Genomic DNA, 14,514 nt, shown 5'->3' with positions numbered 1-14,514 from the left:
CTGGCCATCAATCTGTTAGACAACAGTCAATCCACAAGACGTCTGCAGAGAACGCACCCGCTTGACCTCACGCAACATTAATGTAAATTTGTAACCCCTACCCAAGTACATTTTAAGTACTCCCCGTATGTCAATGTTCCCCCACATAAAATTTAATTATTGTCCATTAGGACAGATTTTAAATAAATAAAACAGATACACAAAAAAAAAAAAAAAAAAAAAAAACTAAATTGATGACGAGGTGTTTGGCAACGTGACACAAATCATTAAAGTCGACAATATCATATGCGTCACTAAATTGATGACGAGGTATTTGGCAACTTGATAGAATTCTTTAAAGTCTTTATATCAAAAATTATATGATAGGGACAATATCATATGCGTCACTAAATTGATGACGAGGTGTTTGGCAACTTGACACAATTCATTAAAGTCTTTATATTAATTATATGATAGAGACAATATCATATGCGTCACTAAATTGATGACGAGGTATTTGGCAACTTGATACAATTCTTTAAAGTTTTTATATTCAAAAATTATATGATAGGGACAATATCATATGCGTCACTAAATTGATGACGAGGTGTTTGGCAACTTGACCACAATTTCATTAAAGTCTTTATATTAATTATATGATCAGGGACAATATATCCATATGCGTCACTAAATTGATGACGAGGTATTTGGCAACTTGATACAATTCTTTAAAGTTTTTATATCAAAAATTATATGATAGGGACAATATCATATGCGTCACTAAATTGATGAGAGGTGTTTGGCAACTTGACACAATTCATTAAAGTCTTTATATTAATTATATGATAGGGACAATATCATATGCGTCACTAAATTGATGACGAGGTATTTGGCAACGTGATAGAATTCTTTAAGTCTTTATATCAAAAATTATACGATAGGGACAATATCATATGCGTCACTAAATTGATGACGAGGTATTTGGCAACTTGATATAATTCTTTAAAGTCTTTATATCAAAATTATATGATAGGGACAATATCATATGCGTCACTAAATTGATGACGAGGTGTTTGTTTGGCTACAGGAAAAATCATTTATTTATCGAATCATCAAGCAAAGGATAAGCTTCAGTGGATCGCAGTATGGCAGCTGCTCAACCACTTACAACACCTTGCCTGTTACAAAGTCGTTTACAATTGATTCTAGCTTTGTCATTGTATTAAATAATGCTTTTATATGTAACTAGCGCGGCATCAGGTGATCGAAGATCCTCCTAATTTACTATGTTACAAATTACATTGGCATCACATCCATTGTCGTTATAAAATAAATTATAAACTTTAAATGGTTTAGAAGCCATACAATGCAAATTGCCCCTTATTTATCATTGCAGTCCAGCACGGATACGACCTTAGAGGCGTTCAGGCATAATCCAACGGACGTAGCGTCATACCACTGTTCGCTCGAACAAGTATTGTGCCATTGGTCCGTACCTGCGGTTCCTCTCGTACTACGCAGGAATGCTGTCGCAACAACGTTTTGTCATTAGTAGGGTAAAACTAACCTGTCTCACGACGGTCTAAACCCAGCTCACGTTCCCTTGCATGGGTGAACAATCCAACGCTTGGTGAATTTTGCTTCACAATGATAGGAAGAGCCGACATCGAAGGATCAAAAAGCGACGTCGCTATGAACGCTTGGCCGCCACAAGCCAGTTATCCTATGGTAACTTTTCTGACACCTCTTGTTAAAAACTCTTTAAACCAAAAGGATCGATAGGCCGAGCTTTTGCTGTCCCTGTGTGTACTGAACACCGAGATCAAGTCAGCATTTGCCCTTTTGCTCTATGTGTGGTTTCTGTCCGCACTGAGCTGGCCTTGGGACACCTCCGTTATTATTTGAGAGATGTACCGCCCCAGTCAAACTCCCTACCTGGCAATGTCCTTGAATTGGATCATACCTGAGTAATTGGAGTTATACCAAATTTTCAAATCAAAAATACATAAATGCATCGTTTTATTAAAGAATTTGTTTGCGATTATATAATAAACTCGTGATACTTTGATCAAGAAGCTTGCATCAAAACCCAATACCATAAGATATAATAAATATATCCGTATAATGGCTAGGAAATGATACACGTTCCATTTAATCAAGTAAGTAAGGAAACAATAAGAGTAGTGGTATTTCATTGACGATACCAAACCGAGGTCTAATAACTCCCACTTATTCTACACCTCTTATGTCTCCTTACACTGCCAGATTAGAGTCAAGCTCAAAAGGGTCTTCTTTCCCCGCTAATTATTCCAAGCCCGTTCCCTTGGCTGTGGTTTCGCTAGATAGTAGATAGGGACACGACGACGACGACTTTTCAGATCTCTCCGAACTTGTTTTACGTGGCGTGTTCCACACTGAAGGGATTACAACCACGACACCCTGAACACCCACAAGTGGTGCATGTATCAACATGGTGTATGTGTCTGGATACAAGCGTCCCGGACTAGAAGCTATAGCTATGTACATAGCGACCACCCCGGTAGCAATTCGAGTACTTGCTTGCCGGGCAAGCACTCCCCCTTGCTGAGGAGCGAGATCTACCTAAAATCTCTACTGATCTCTGGGTCACAGCACCCGAGTTTTGCGCAACTAGCACCGTAACTCAAACGTCGAACACGAAGGCTCTACCCGCGATATGGTACCAACCACAGCCACCACGATACTCCCACCAGGGGGCCTACCTCAATGTGGATAGCTGCACAACCCGTGGTACCGAAAGAGAGGCTCGGTGGGCCTCCTCCTTTTGCTCCGACAAGCAGGGTTAGAGGGACCTATGGCTATATTAGTCGCCTCTTACGACAAGCAATAGCGGACTGTGGAAGTATTCTCGCCCGCTAACCACACGGCGAAGTTGTTGGGCTAAACACCCCTCCTCCTACGGAACACTTCGTCTGCAAACACTGCCAGCCGTTGAGTCCTCTGTTGATCTTCCAGGATTCTATCGAAGGTCCAGTTTTCGCCAAGGCGCTGCACTCCAAGTCCATCGAGGTTCCGCAAATCTGCATATAGGGGGCAAGCGCACAATATGTGCATCCAGTCCTCATATGGATCTCCACAAGCGCAAGCAGTGGTATCGCTGAGGGCTCTCCTTGCAAAAATGCGTTAAACGACCCGTGACCTGTCAGCAGGTCGTTAATCCATTCATGCGCGTCACTAATTAGATGACGAGGCATTTGGCTATTTTTTTTTTTTTTGATCGCGGAGGTATGGAAATCTATCGAAAGATACTAGGTCTGTCAACACTTCAGTTTCCTAGCATGCACGATTCATTGCTGAACCGAAGTTCCGCAACGCCTACGTACTAAAACCATCCTCATAGACATTTATATATTACCATTATTTGCGATGTTTATGCCTTTATTGATGTTATGCCAAGACAGCAAGCAAATGTTTTGAACCAAACGTTTTAGCTAAGTCCAATCTCGGGAAAACCCGCTCAGGTACATGAACTGTTTAAAACAACCGAGACTGCCTCTCATAACCTGGACGCTAATGATATGACTATCATATTTGCTGAGGAGACCCTTCGCTATCAATCTTTTAACGGATTGACCACTCCAGATCCCCCTCCAGTTCAGGGTGGCAGAATGGAATTCAATGTCACCTGCGGCTTCGAATCTGCGACGCAATTCAGTTCGTATGTCCGGTCTGTCGTATCTATTGATTTTGCGCTGGTGCGCATCATCCATAGAGTGTCCGTCTGTCACAATTTGTATGTCGATCACATCAATGTGATTTTGTCGTAGTGCCACCAGGTCCGGTTTATTAAGGCCGGATTCGCACTGCAGACTTGGTTCAACAATGACCGCGCAGCCTCTCTCCTCAAGTCCCCGCTTGATTCGATTTACTACGCAGTTGTGTCTAGCTACGCGCCTCCCATGCGATCGGTAACATTTTTGCATTATATGGTTTGTTGTTTCGGGAGCGTCACATCCTGCACGACACTGTCGTTCCAATTCGTGCCTTCCCCTTGTAGTACGAGACTTCGTGGGTAGGGCATTTATCCGCAGACGAATACCGTCTATATATTCCTTTCCTGTTAGTAAACGCGTGGGTTGATTAACCCACCCAATGGCCCGCTTCACGGAGTCCGCTGCCATCAACTGAGAGGTACAATTTGTTCGCCCAATATTTTTCTATTGCCGGACGCGATAACAATTCATGTTGTTCTGCAAATAATCTATCTCGGGCCCGTTGTTTTTCGGCTTCGAGGAAAGAGCTGGCTACCTCGTTTTGCGTGAGGTGAGGCCATTTAATATTACTCAAACGTCTTAGCCTCCTAAGTGATGGAATTCCGAGACCTCCACTTTTTGGGGGTGCGTGAATGAATGCTATCGGCACATCCAGCGGAAGATTTAGCCATCTTCGCACATAGTATCGTATTAGTTTGTCAGTTTTTCGTAGGACGCCTATCGCCACACTCCCAAGGGCTAACTTGTGATAGAGCTGTGGGATAAGGACAGTCCTTAGGGCGAACATCCTCTGTTGTGGTTTGAGGGGGGCCTTTGTCAATCTTTGTAGCTTTGGACCAATGTCCTCGGCCGGATTGCATCGAACCCTCCCAGTTGCAGTGAAGTTGATGCCTAAGTACTTCCACTCGTCCGTTCGCTTCAATGATGGAATCTCTCTTGAGCCTACGTAAAAGCTCTGTGCCTCTAGCACGGTACACTTCTGTTTCGGCTGGCCCTTAATGCCAACGGTAAAACATTTGTCGGCATTAAGTTTGAGGCCGACGAGAGATAGAAAATCCAACGTTCTGTCCAACAATACTTGAAGTCCCATTCGAGTTTCAGCAAATAGTACCAAATCATCTGCAAACGCGGCCGCGTTAGTAATGGCATTTCCGACTCTAGCACCAATTTCGCTGGGTAGGTTTCTAAGTAACCTGTCCATTACCAAGTTAAATAGAATAGGAGACAAAGGGTCACCCTGCTTCACTCCTCTAGCAGGGACGAATTCCTCTGAACTCCAACCGTCCCCATTGAGACTGGTACCGCCACCCTCGTACGTATTCTGTACGTAGTCAACGAAGCCCTTTGGCGCACCATAAGCACGTAAGGTGTCATATATAGATGCATGCGATAGAGAATCGAATGCCTTGCTTACATCTAAATTTGCGATGTAGCAAGATCTAAAGTGCTTATGGCTATGCCTCAAGACTAAGTCAACTATCGTCGCATTATCGGCACATCCGTCGGTAGGTAAGAAGCCCCGCTGGCGCGGGTCCCAATTGATTGATGAGTTCAACCGGGTTGCTAATATTGCATTTAGCTGTCTTACCAGGACTGAAGGCACCGATATTGGACGAAAGTCTTGCGGTCGCTTCGCCGTCACCGTCTTCGGGATGAAGACAGTTCTGGCCAGTCGGATAGAGTGTGGTAGATTGCCGCACCATAGAATTAGGTTCATTATTCGTAGCATAATACCTGACGGCACCTCCCTGGCTGTTTTTGGAGTTATCCCGTCAGGCCCCGGAGATGAAGATAATGAGATTCTTGATGCCCTAAGGTCATGCTCCGTAATAGCAGACCAAACCCTCTCAAGCGAGTGATCCATTTGTATCACTTCTCCACTGCAAGAGCTTGGGCTAGGCTGAGTCATTACTTCTCTCCAGTAGGGAACCATTACTTCTTGGCTTGGCATTACCGACTCATCAGTTCCATTTAGCAAGGACTTAATGCATCTTCCTTTATGCTTATCCCAGTTGCGCTGGGTGACAGCATACTGTTGCCTTCTGCTTTCTCTCCTATTTCGAGGTCTCCGAGGAGGTCTCGTCAGCGTGTGTCGTACACCCTGTGCCGGAAAAATTCCTAGGAGATATAGCGATAAGCATTGGAGAGTGGTTTCCTTTCCCTCGAGCTCTGCCCTGTCAATGATCGTTTGTAGCTCTTGGGCTCTCCATTTGGAATGGCATTCTACGGGGCTATACCCACGCAGTGTCCGCAAAATTTCCCTGTTCGACTGTTCGAAGGGAGTGATTGGAGTTGTTTCTGATGTTGTTACTTGGTGGTTTTGCTCACTTCTACTAGGGCGGCGCCTTATGGTTAGATTAGCAACTTCCGGGACGCGAGCTGATTGCCCTCTTATCTGCTCTATTTTCTCCTTATAATCGCCCCTCTGTCTTAGCTTTTTGATGGCTTCGACGCTGCGGTTTGCAAAATACACCGCTAGTTGCTTGTTTATGTGTTTATGTCCATTTGCTGTGAGCTCAACCTCCTTTCTCGCCATCATCCACTTCTCTTCCTCACTCCACCTTGCCTTTATCTCGACACGTCGACGTTCTTCATCAAGTTCGTCTGGGTGCCGAGATCGCATGTGAACACCGAGTCCTCTCTTGCTGTTAAAGGACCGGCCACATACTGTGCAGGGAACCCTAGATAGAGTAGCCGCTGCGTTTGGTTCATATTGGTCCTCCGGGAAGGTGTCCACGGAGGGTCGGGTCGTCATCAGATTGTGTAAATTCATCCGAGGCTCGTTATTTCTATTTGTAGTTCCAATATGAATAAATTTCCTCTGGGGAACCAACCCATCGGAAAAGTTTTGCCGCTCAAATTAGCTGCTAAACAAGTTTAGCATTACCGGGGACCACCACGAGGAGGTTTTGAGTCGACTTGAGTAAAGGAGAGACTTGTGAGTTACAGAGTAAAATTCCCCTTCCGCACACCATATGATATGACTTACGAATTACAGAAAAATACTCCCCCCTGCTCGCAATTACCCCAGATCCCCTTAAGAGAGTCATAGTTACTCCCGCCGTTGACCCGCGCTTACTTGAATTTCTTCACTTTGACATTCAGAGCACTGGGCAGAAATCACATTGTGTCAACACCCGCTAGGGCCATCACAATGCTTTGTTTTAATTAGACAGTCGGATTCCCCAAGTCCGTGCCAGTTCTGAATTGATTGTTAATTGATAATCGTTATAATTGATAAGAACTAATTGGTTTAACCCAAATAGTATTCTTAAAAATTTTAGCAAGAAAGTTCCACAATTGGCTACGTAACTAAACTATCCGGGGAACAAGTAACTAACATAAATGCTAGAAACTCTATTTACCCAGAACGAGAACATAAACCATGTTATTGTTTCCCAATCAAGCCCGACTATCTCAATCTTCAGAGCCAATCCTTATCCCGAAGTTACGGATCTAATTTGCCGACTTCCCTTACCTACATTATTCTATCGACTAGAGACTCTTCACCTTGGAGACCAGCTGCGGATATTGGTACGGCCTGTTGAGAAGTTTGCGTGTCCCCACCATAAATTTTCAAGGTCCGAGGAGAAAATATCGACACAACAGTATATGTCATGCTCTTCTAGCCCATCTACCATATCTCTCTGCGAAAGACTTCCATGGTAGTACGGCTATAAAACAGAAAAGAAAACTCTTCCGATATCTCTCGACGGCTTCTTTATGGTCGTTCCTGTTGCCAGGATGAGCACGAGGCCCATATTTAATAACAAACGGATACTCAACAGGTTACGGAATTGGAACCGTATTCCCTTTCGTTCAAAATTATTCAAGTGTATTATATTCGCTTTGTTTATATAGTTAGGCATTTTTGTTTTACTTGAAAATTTTCGGCTTTCGCCTTGAACTTAGGACCGACTAACTCGTGATCAACCACTGTTCACACGAAACCCTTCTCCACTTCAGTCCTCCAAGGTCTCATTCGATTATTTGCTACTACCACCAAGATCTGTACCAATGGCAGCTCCATGCAGGCTTACGCCAAACACTTCTACGCATACCATTGTACCTTCCTACTCACTAAAGTTTCAAAATTTATATCACAAGTAATATAAATCATCTACTTTAGCGGTAATGTATAGGTATACAACTTAAGCGCCATCCATTTTAAGGGCTAGTTGCTTCGGCAGGTGAGTTGTTACACACTCCTTAGCGGATTTCGACTTCCATGATCACCGTCCTGCTGTTTTAAGCAACCAACGCCTTTCATGGTATCTGCATGAGTTGTTAATTTGGGCACCGTAACATTACGTTTGGTTCATCCCACAGCGCCAGTTCTGCTTACCAAAAGTGGCCCACTGGGCACATTATATCATAACCTTGAACTTCATATCAAGAAAGTTAAGGTTCTTACCCATTTAAAGTTTGAGAATAGGTTAAGATCGTTTCGACCCTAAGGCCTCTAATCATTCGCTTTACCAGATAAGATTATTTTATATAATATTAAAATGCACCAGCTATCCTGAGGGAAACTTCGGAAGGAACCAGCTACTAGATGGTTCGATTGGTCTTTCGCCCCTATACTCAATTCTGACAATCGATTTGCACGTCAGAACTGTTTCGGTCTTCCATCAGGGTTTCCCCTGACTTCAACCTGATCAAGTATAGTTCACCATCTTTCGGGTCACAGCATATATGCTCAAGGTACGTTCCAGTTAGAGGCATAAATAATATAAATATACATTATACATAACTATATAGAACGCCCCGGGATTGTGTTAATTAGCTATAAATAGCTAAAAAACTAATCCCATTATTAGTCAAGTTAATTACGCTATTAGGTTTACATCCCAATAACTTGCACATATGTTAGACTCCTTGGTCCGTGTTTCAAGACGGGTCCCGAAGGTATCCTGAATCTTTCGCATTGTTAATCATACAAGAGCATATAATAAACACAAAAATCAATGATAATTATGCCATTATATAATTCCGAAAAATTAACGCTCTGTAATAATATAAATCTATCAGCACTTTATCAAATTAATAACATTTATTCTGTGTTAAAATGCAAGCAATTTAATTGGAATAAACTATAAGTTATATTTTATGATAAATTTGGGATATGCTAATAGATTACAATGTCCTTATATGGAAAAAATGCACATTATTCTTAATAATATTATTTAAATATTACAATTTTAATGATGAATTTTCCATAACGGATATTCAGGTTCATCGGGCTTAACCTCTAAGCAGTTTCACGTACTGTTTAACTCTCTATTCAGAGTTCTTTTCAACTTTCCCTCACGGTACTTGTTTACTATCGGTCTCATGGTTATATTTAGTTTTAGATGGAGTTTACCACCCACTTAGTGCTGCACTATCAAGCAACACGACTCTTTGGAAACATCATCTAGTAATCATTAACGTTATACGGGCCTGGCACCCTCTATGGGTAAATGGCCTCATTTAAGAAGGACTTAAATCATTAATTTCTCATACTAGAATATTGACGCTCCATACACTGCATCTCACATTTGCCATATAGACAAAGTGACTTAGTGCTGAACTGTTTTCTTTTCGCTCGCCGCTACTAAGAAAATCCTTGTTAGTTTCTTTTCCTCCCCTAATTAATATGCTTAAATTCAGGGGGTAGTCCCATATGAGTTGAGGTTGTATATATAACTATATTTTGCCATAAATTCTTTATATATAAATGATAAAACAATCAATTAAATTCGTTATAAATAGTTCCAATAGTTCTTGTAAGCAAAGTTATTTTTTATCCATTTAACGAACCAACGAAGAATAATAACAAAACCAAGATTGTTCTTTTTCCGAATCATTAATAAGAGACAATTCTAGATGAAAAATATTTCAATTTTTTATGCTAGACATTTCTCAGTATTATTTGATTGAAAAAGAAAATATTTCTCTTCGTTTTTCACATTCAAATGTGAGATAATGTTTTTCATTTCTTTTTTAATATTATGAATAAAATCATTATTTAATCCAATAATATACCATATGCTTATAAAAAATTTATAAACAACTTAATTAGCATAGTCTTACAACCCTCAACCATATGTAGTCCAAGCAGCACTATAAAATTAATTAAAGTACATAACAGCATGGACTGCGATATGCGTTCAAAATGTCGATGTTCATGTGTCCTGCAGTTCACACGATGACGCACAGTTTGCTGCGTTCTTCATCGACCCATGAGCCGAGTGATCCACCGCTTAGAGTTTTATAATTCATTTTTATATAATATCAATATTGTTTTTATTGAAAGAAATTAAAAATACACCATTTTACTGGCATATATCAATTCCTTCAATAAATTTATTTTTATACCTAAAAATAAATGTTGCGATATGTCTTAGTTTCATATAAGCATTATGTATCATAAAAATCTGGTTATGGTTTGCTATTTTGGGTGACACATACTGCAAAATTTATATAAAACATTAACCTGATGGATGACAGGTACAAACATTGTATATTTTAGGTTGTTGCATTAGCCAACGTATGCTCATAACATAGATGAACAATACATATTCGCAACGCGTGTATATTATGGTCCATATACACACACACTTATTTTGAATACCACATTCAAAATTATTTTAATTTTAATTCGACTTCTACTTTCAAATTTTGTTCAGTTTCTTCGATTTCCATTTTCGAGAATTTGTTTTTATAGGAAACGCCATTGTTGTAGTAGGTACTGCCACAAATACGCACAACAACATTAATAATGTTAAAGTCTTTTTATGAGGTTGCCAAGCCCCACATATAAAATAAAAGCCATCTTCATTTTATTTTGACTTTAACTTTTGATTCCGTGGAATCATTTTGTAATATTTTTATTTTGGTAAATTGTATTTATTTGTATTATAACAAATGTTTATTAACGATAAGGATATTATACAATAATGATCCTTCCGCAGGTTCACCTATGGAAACCTTGTTACGACTTTTACTTCCTCTAAATAATCAAGTTCGGTCAACTTTTGCGAAACAACCGTAACACGCAAGGCGTCACAGTGATCACGTCCGGAGACCTCTCTAAATAATTCAATCGGTAGTAGCGACGGGCGGTGTGTACAAAGGGCAGGGACGTAATCAATGCGAGTTAATGACTCACACTTACTGGGAATTCCAAGTTCATGTGAACAGTTTCAGTTCACAATCCCAAGCATGAAAGTGGTTCAGCGGTTTACCCGGACCTCTCGGTCTAGGAAATACACGTTGATACTTTCATTGTAGCGCGCGTGCAGCCCAGGACATCTAAGGGCATCACAGACCTGTTATTGCTCAATCTCATTATTGCTAGACGCAATTTGTCCATTTAAGAAGCTAGTGTCCTTATAATGGGACAAACCAACAGGTACGGCTCCACTTACATAAACACATTCAAACACAATAAACATTTTACTGCCACCATGAATGAAGGCTACATAAGCTTCAGCACCATAATCCTGAAGATATCTATTTAATATATTTGAGTCTCGTTCGTTATCGGAATTAACCAGACAAATCACTCCACGAACTAAGAACGGCCATGCACCACCACCCATAGATTCGAGAAAGAGCTATCAATCTGTCTTACACACTTATGTTCGGACCTGGTAAGTTTTCCCGTGTTGAGTCAAATTAAGCCGCAGGCTCCACTCCTGGTGGTGCCCTTCCGTCAATTCCTTTAAGTTTCAGCTTTGCAACCATACTTCCCCCGGAGCCCAAAAGCTTTGGTTTCCCGGGAAGATGGTTTTGGTTTCCCTGAGAGAGCCATAAAAGTAGCTACACCCAATTGCTAGCTGGCATCGTTTATGGTTAGAACTAGGGCGGTATCTGATCGCCTTCGAACCTCTAACTTTCGTTCTTGATTAATGAAAACATCTTTGGCAAATGCTTTCGCTTAAGTTAGTCTTACGACGGTCCAAGAATTTCACCTCTCGCGTCGTAATACTAATGCCCCCAAACTGCTTCTATTAATCATTACCTCTTGATCTGAAAACCAATGAAAGCAGAACAGAGGTCTTATTTCATTATCCCATGCACAGAATATTCAGGCATTTGAAGCCTGCTTTAAGCACTCTAATTTGTTCAAAGTAATAGTACCGGCCCACAATAACACTCGTTTAAGAGCACTAGTGCAGGTTTTTAAATAGGAGGAACATATGAAAAAATACAAGTATTTAATCACATATAAGAACTCCACCGGTAATACGCTTACATACATAAAGGTATAGTACTAACCACAATTGTAAGTTGTACTACCCGTATGAAGCACAAGTTCAACTACGAACGTTTTAACCGCAACAACTTTAATATACGCTATTGGAGCTGGAATTACCGCGGCTGCTGGCACCAGACTTGCCCTCCAATTGGTCCTTGTTAAAGGATTTAAAGTGTACTCATTCCAATTACAGGGCCTCGGATATGAGTCCTGTATTGTTATTTTTCGTCACTACCTCCCCGAGCTGGGAGTGGGTAATTTACGCGCCTGCTGCCTTCCTTAGATGTGGTAGCCGTTTCTCAGGCTCCCTCTCCGGAATCGAACCCTGATTCCCCGTTACCCGTTGCAACCATGGTAGTCCTAGATACTACCATCAAAAGTTGATAGGGCAGACATTTGAAAGATCTGTCGTCGGTACAAGACCATACGATCTGCATGTTATCTAGAGTTCAACCAATATAACGATCTTGCGATCGCTTGGTTTTAGCCTAATAAAAGCACATGTCCCATAAGGTTCATGTTTTAATTGCTTGTATTAGCTCTAGAATTACCACAGTTATCCAAGTAACTGTTAACGATCTAAGGAACCATAACTGATATAATGAGCCTTTTGCGGTTTCACTTTTAATTCGTGTGTACTTAGACATGCATGGCTTAATCTTTGAGACAAGCATATAACTACTGGCAGGATCAACCAGAATAATGTTTTTCCTTCATATTCCATTCATATATTTTGAATCGAAATAAGCAATATAATAGATATATAGATATATAGATTTTTCACTTTATATAATTCCATGATTTTTATTATATTGAATAAAATTCAATATTTCGCCTTTGGGTAAAATTTTAAATATATAAGTAAAAAATCCATTCGATTACGGCCATTTTTATATAGCATTCGTAATCCATATTTTCATTTTTAATTTATACTTGTTTTACCAATATAACAAGAATTTCATCTAATTATTGTAATATATATATTTCTATAATTTTATCTTTTTATACATACATATTTCATTATAAAATATCATTTTATTTCCAACATACATAATTATTGTATCCACACATGTACAATTTTTGTTTAACCAATATAAATATTAAGTTAAATCATTTGCATTTTGAAGATAAATTTAAAATTTATCTCTTTTCATATATATCTCTGGTAAAACCAAGCGCATATGATAATATTTCCACATTTAATATATAATTTTATATTTCTTTCATAAGAATCCATATTTGTATTATACCGTAACGATATAATAATCCAACTATACGGCAGGTAATAAATTAATATTTGCCTGCCTCCAAAAATTAACGATAATATATGGAAACGATTTGTTATTCTATATATAATAGAAACTTGACTTTTGTTTCAACGATATTATCTATAAAGCGTATATTCCTATTATCCGCGGAGCCAAGTCCCGTGTTCTATAGAACTGAGAAACAAATTTGTACGGATAATAATATACTTTATTGTATGTAACCAATATAAACATAATCCGAAATAAATATTTCGAATAATGCGGGAGGTCGGCAACCACTGCCTACCTATAGTAGTTTTTGAACCCGCTGTCCTCAAAGCGGGTATTTTCAATTCCGTTTGCCACCCAACATACGGGCTATTCTCTTATATATTAAGAGATTATAGGAACATTTCATTTTTTTTCCATTATTCATATATAATATGATTATTTTTTCCCTTATACATATAATAATTAATCATTTTCATATGTATATTATTTAATTTACTCATATTATTGCCAAAATCATATGAATACATAAGTTTTGAACAATATGAGAGGTCGGCAACCACTGCCTACCTATAGTAGTTTTTGAACCCTCTGTCGTAATTCCGGTCGTTTACACTACTATACCCTCTCACTATAATGGCTTTTCTCTATAATACTAAGAGAATGTGGGATATTTTCAGCATTTTTTCCCTTATACATATAATAATTAATCATTTTCATATGTATATTATTTAATTTACTCATATTATTGCCAAAATCATATGAATACATAAGTTTTGAACAATATGAGAGGTCGGCAACCACTGCCTACCTATAGTAGTTTTTGAACCCTCTGTCGTAATTCCGGTCGTTTACACTACTATACCCTCTCACTATAATGGCTTTTCTCTATAATACTAAGAGAATGTGGGATATTTTCAGCATTTTTTCCCTTATACATATAATAATTAATCATTTTCATATGTATATTATTTAATTTACTCATATTATTGCCAAAATCATATGAATACATAAGTTTTGAACAATATGAGAGGTCGGCAACCACTGCCTACCTATAGTAGTTTTTGAACCCTCTGTCGTAATTCCGGTCGTTTACACTACTATACCCTCTCACTATAATGGCTTTTCTCTATAATACTAAGAGAATGTGGGATATTTTCAGCATTTTTTCCCTTATACATATAATAATTAATCATTTTCATATGTATATTATTTAATTTACTCATATTATTGCCAAAATCATATGAATACATAAGTTTTGAACAATATGAGAGGTCGGCAA

General features: G+C 39.3%; 2 non-coding genes and 1 pseudogene across 2 annotated transcripts; all 3 read right to left on the bottom strand.

Moving 5' to 3' along the window:
• Positions 1–1,083: 1,083 nt before the first annotated feature.
• LOC117149048 lies at positions 1,084–9,410 on the bottom strand (annotated as a pseudogene).
• A 395-nt stretch (positions 9,411–9,805) lies between these two features.
• LOC117149046 lies at positions 9,806–9,984 on the bottom strand. Its single transcript, XR_004460021.1, has one exon. It is a non-coding gene; the product is annotated as a 5.8S ribosomal RNA (ribosomal RNA).
• A 686-nt stretch (positions 9,985–10,670) lies between these two features.
• LOC117149047 lies at positions 10,671–12,677 on the bottom strand. The gene has a single exon (XR_004460022.1). It is a non-coding gene; the product is annotated as a small subunit ribosomal RNA (ribosomal RNA).
• Positions 12,678–14,514: the final 1,837 nt, after the last annotated feature.

The sequence above is a fragment of the Drosophila mauritiana genome, unplaced genomic scaffold (genome assembly GCF_004382145.1).
Source record: "Drosophila mauritiana strain mau12 unplaced genomic scaffold, ASM438214v1 U_12, whole genome shotgun sequence".
In the NCBI taxonomy this organism is placed as follows: domain Eukaryota; kingdom Metazoa; phylum Arthropoda; class Insecta; order Diptera; family Drosophilidae; genus Drosophila; species Drosophila mauritiana.
This window is presented reverse-complemented; position numbering and strand designations above follow the sequence as displayed.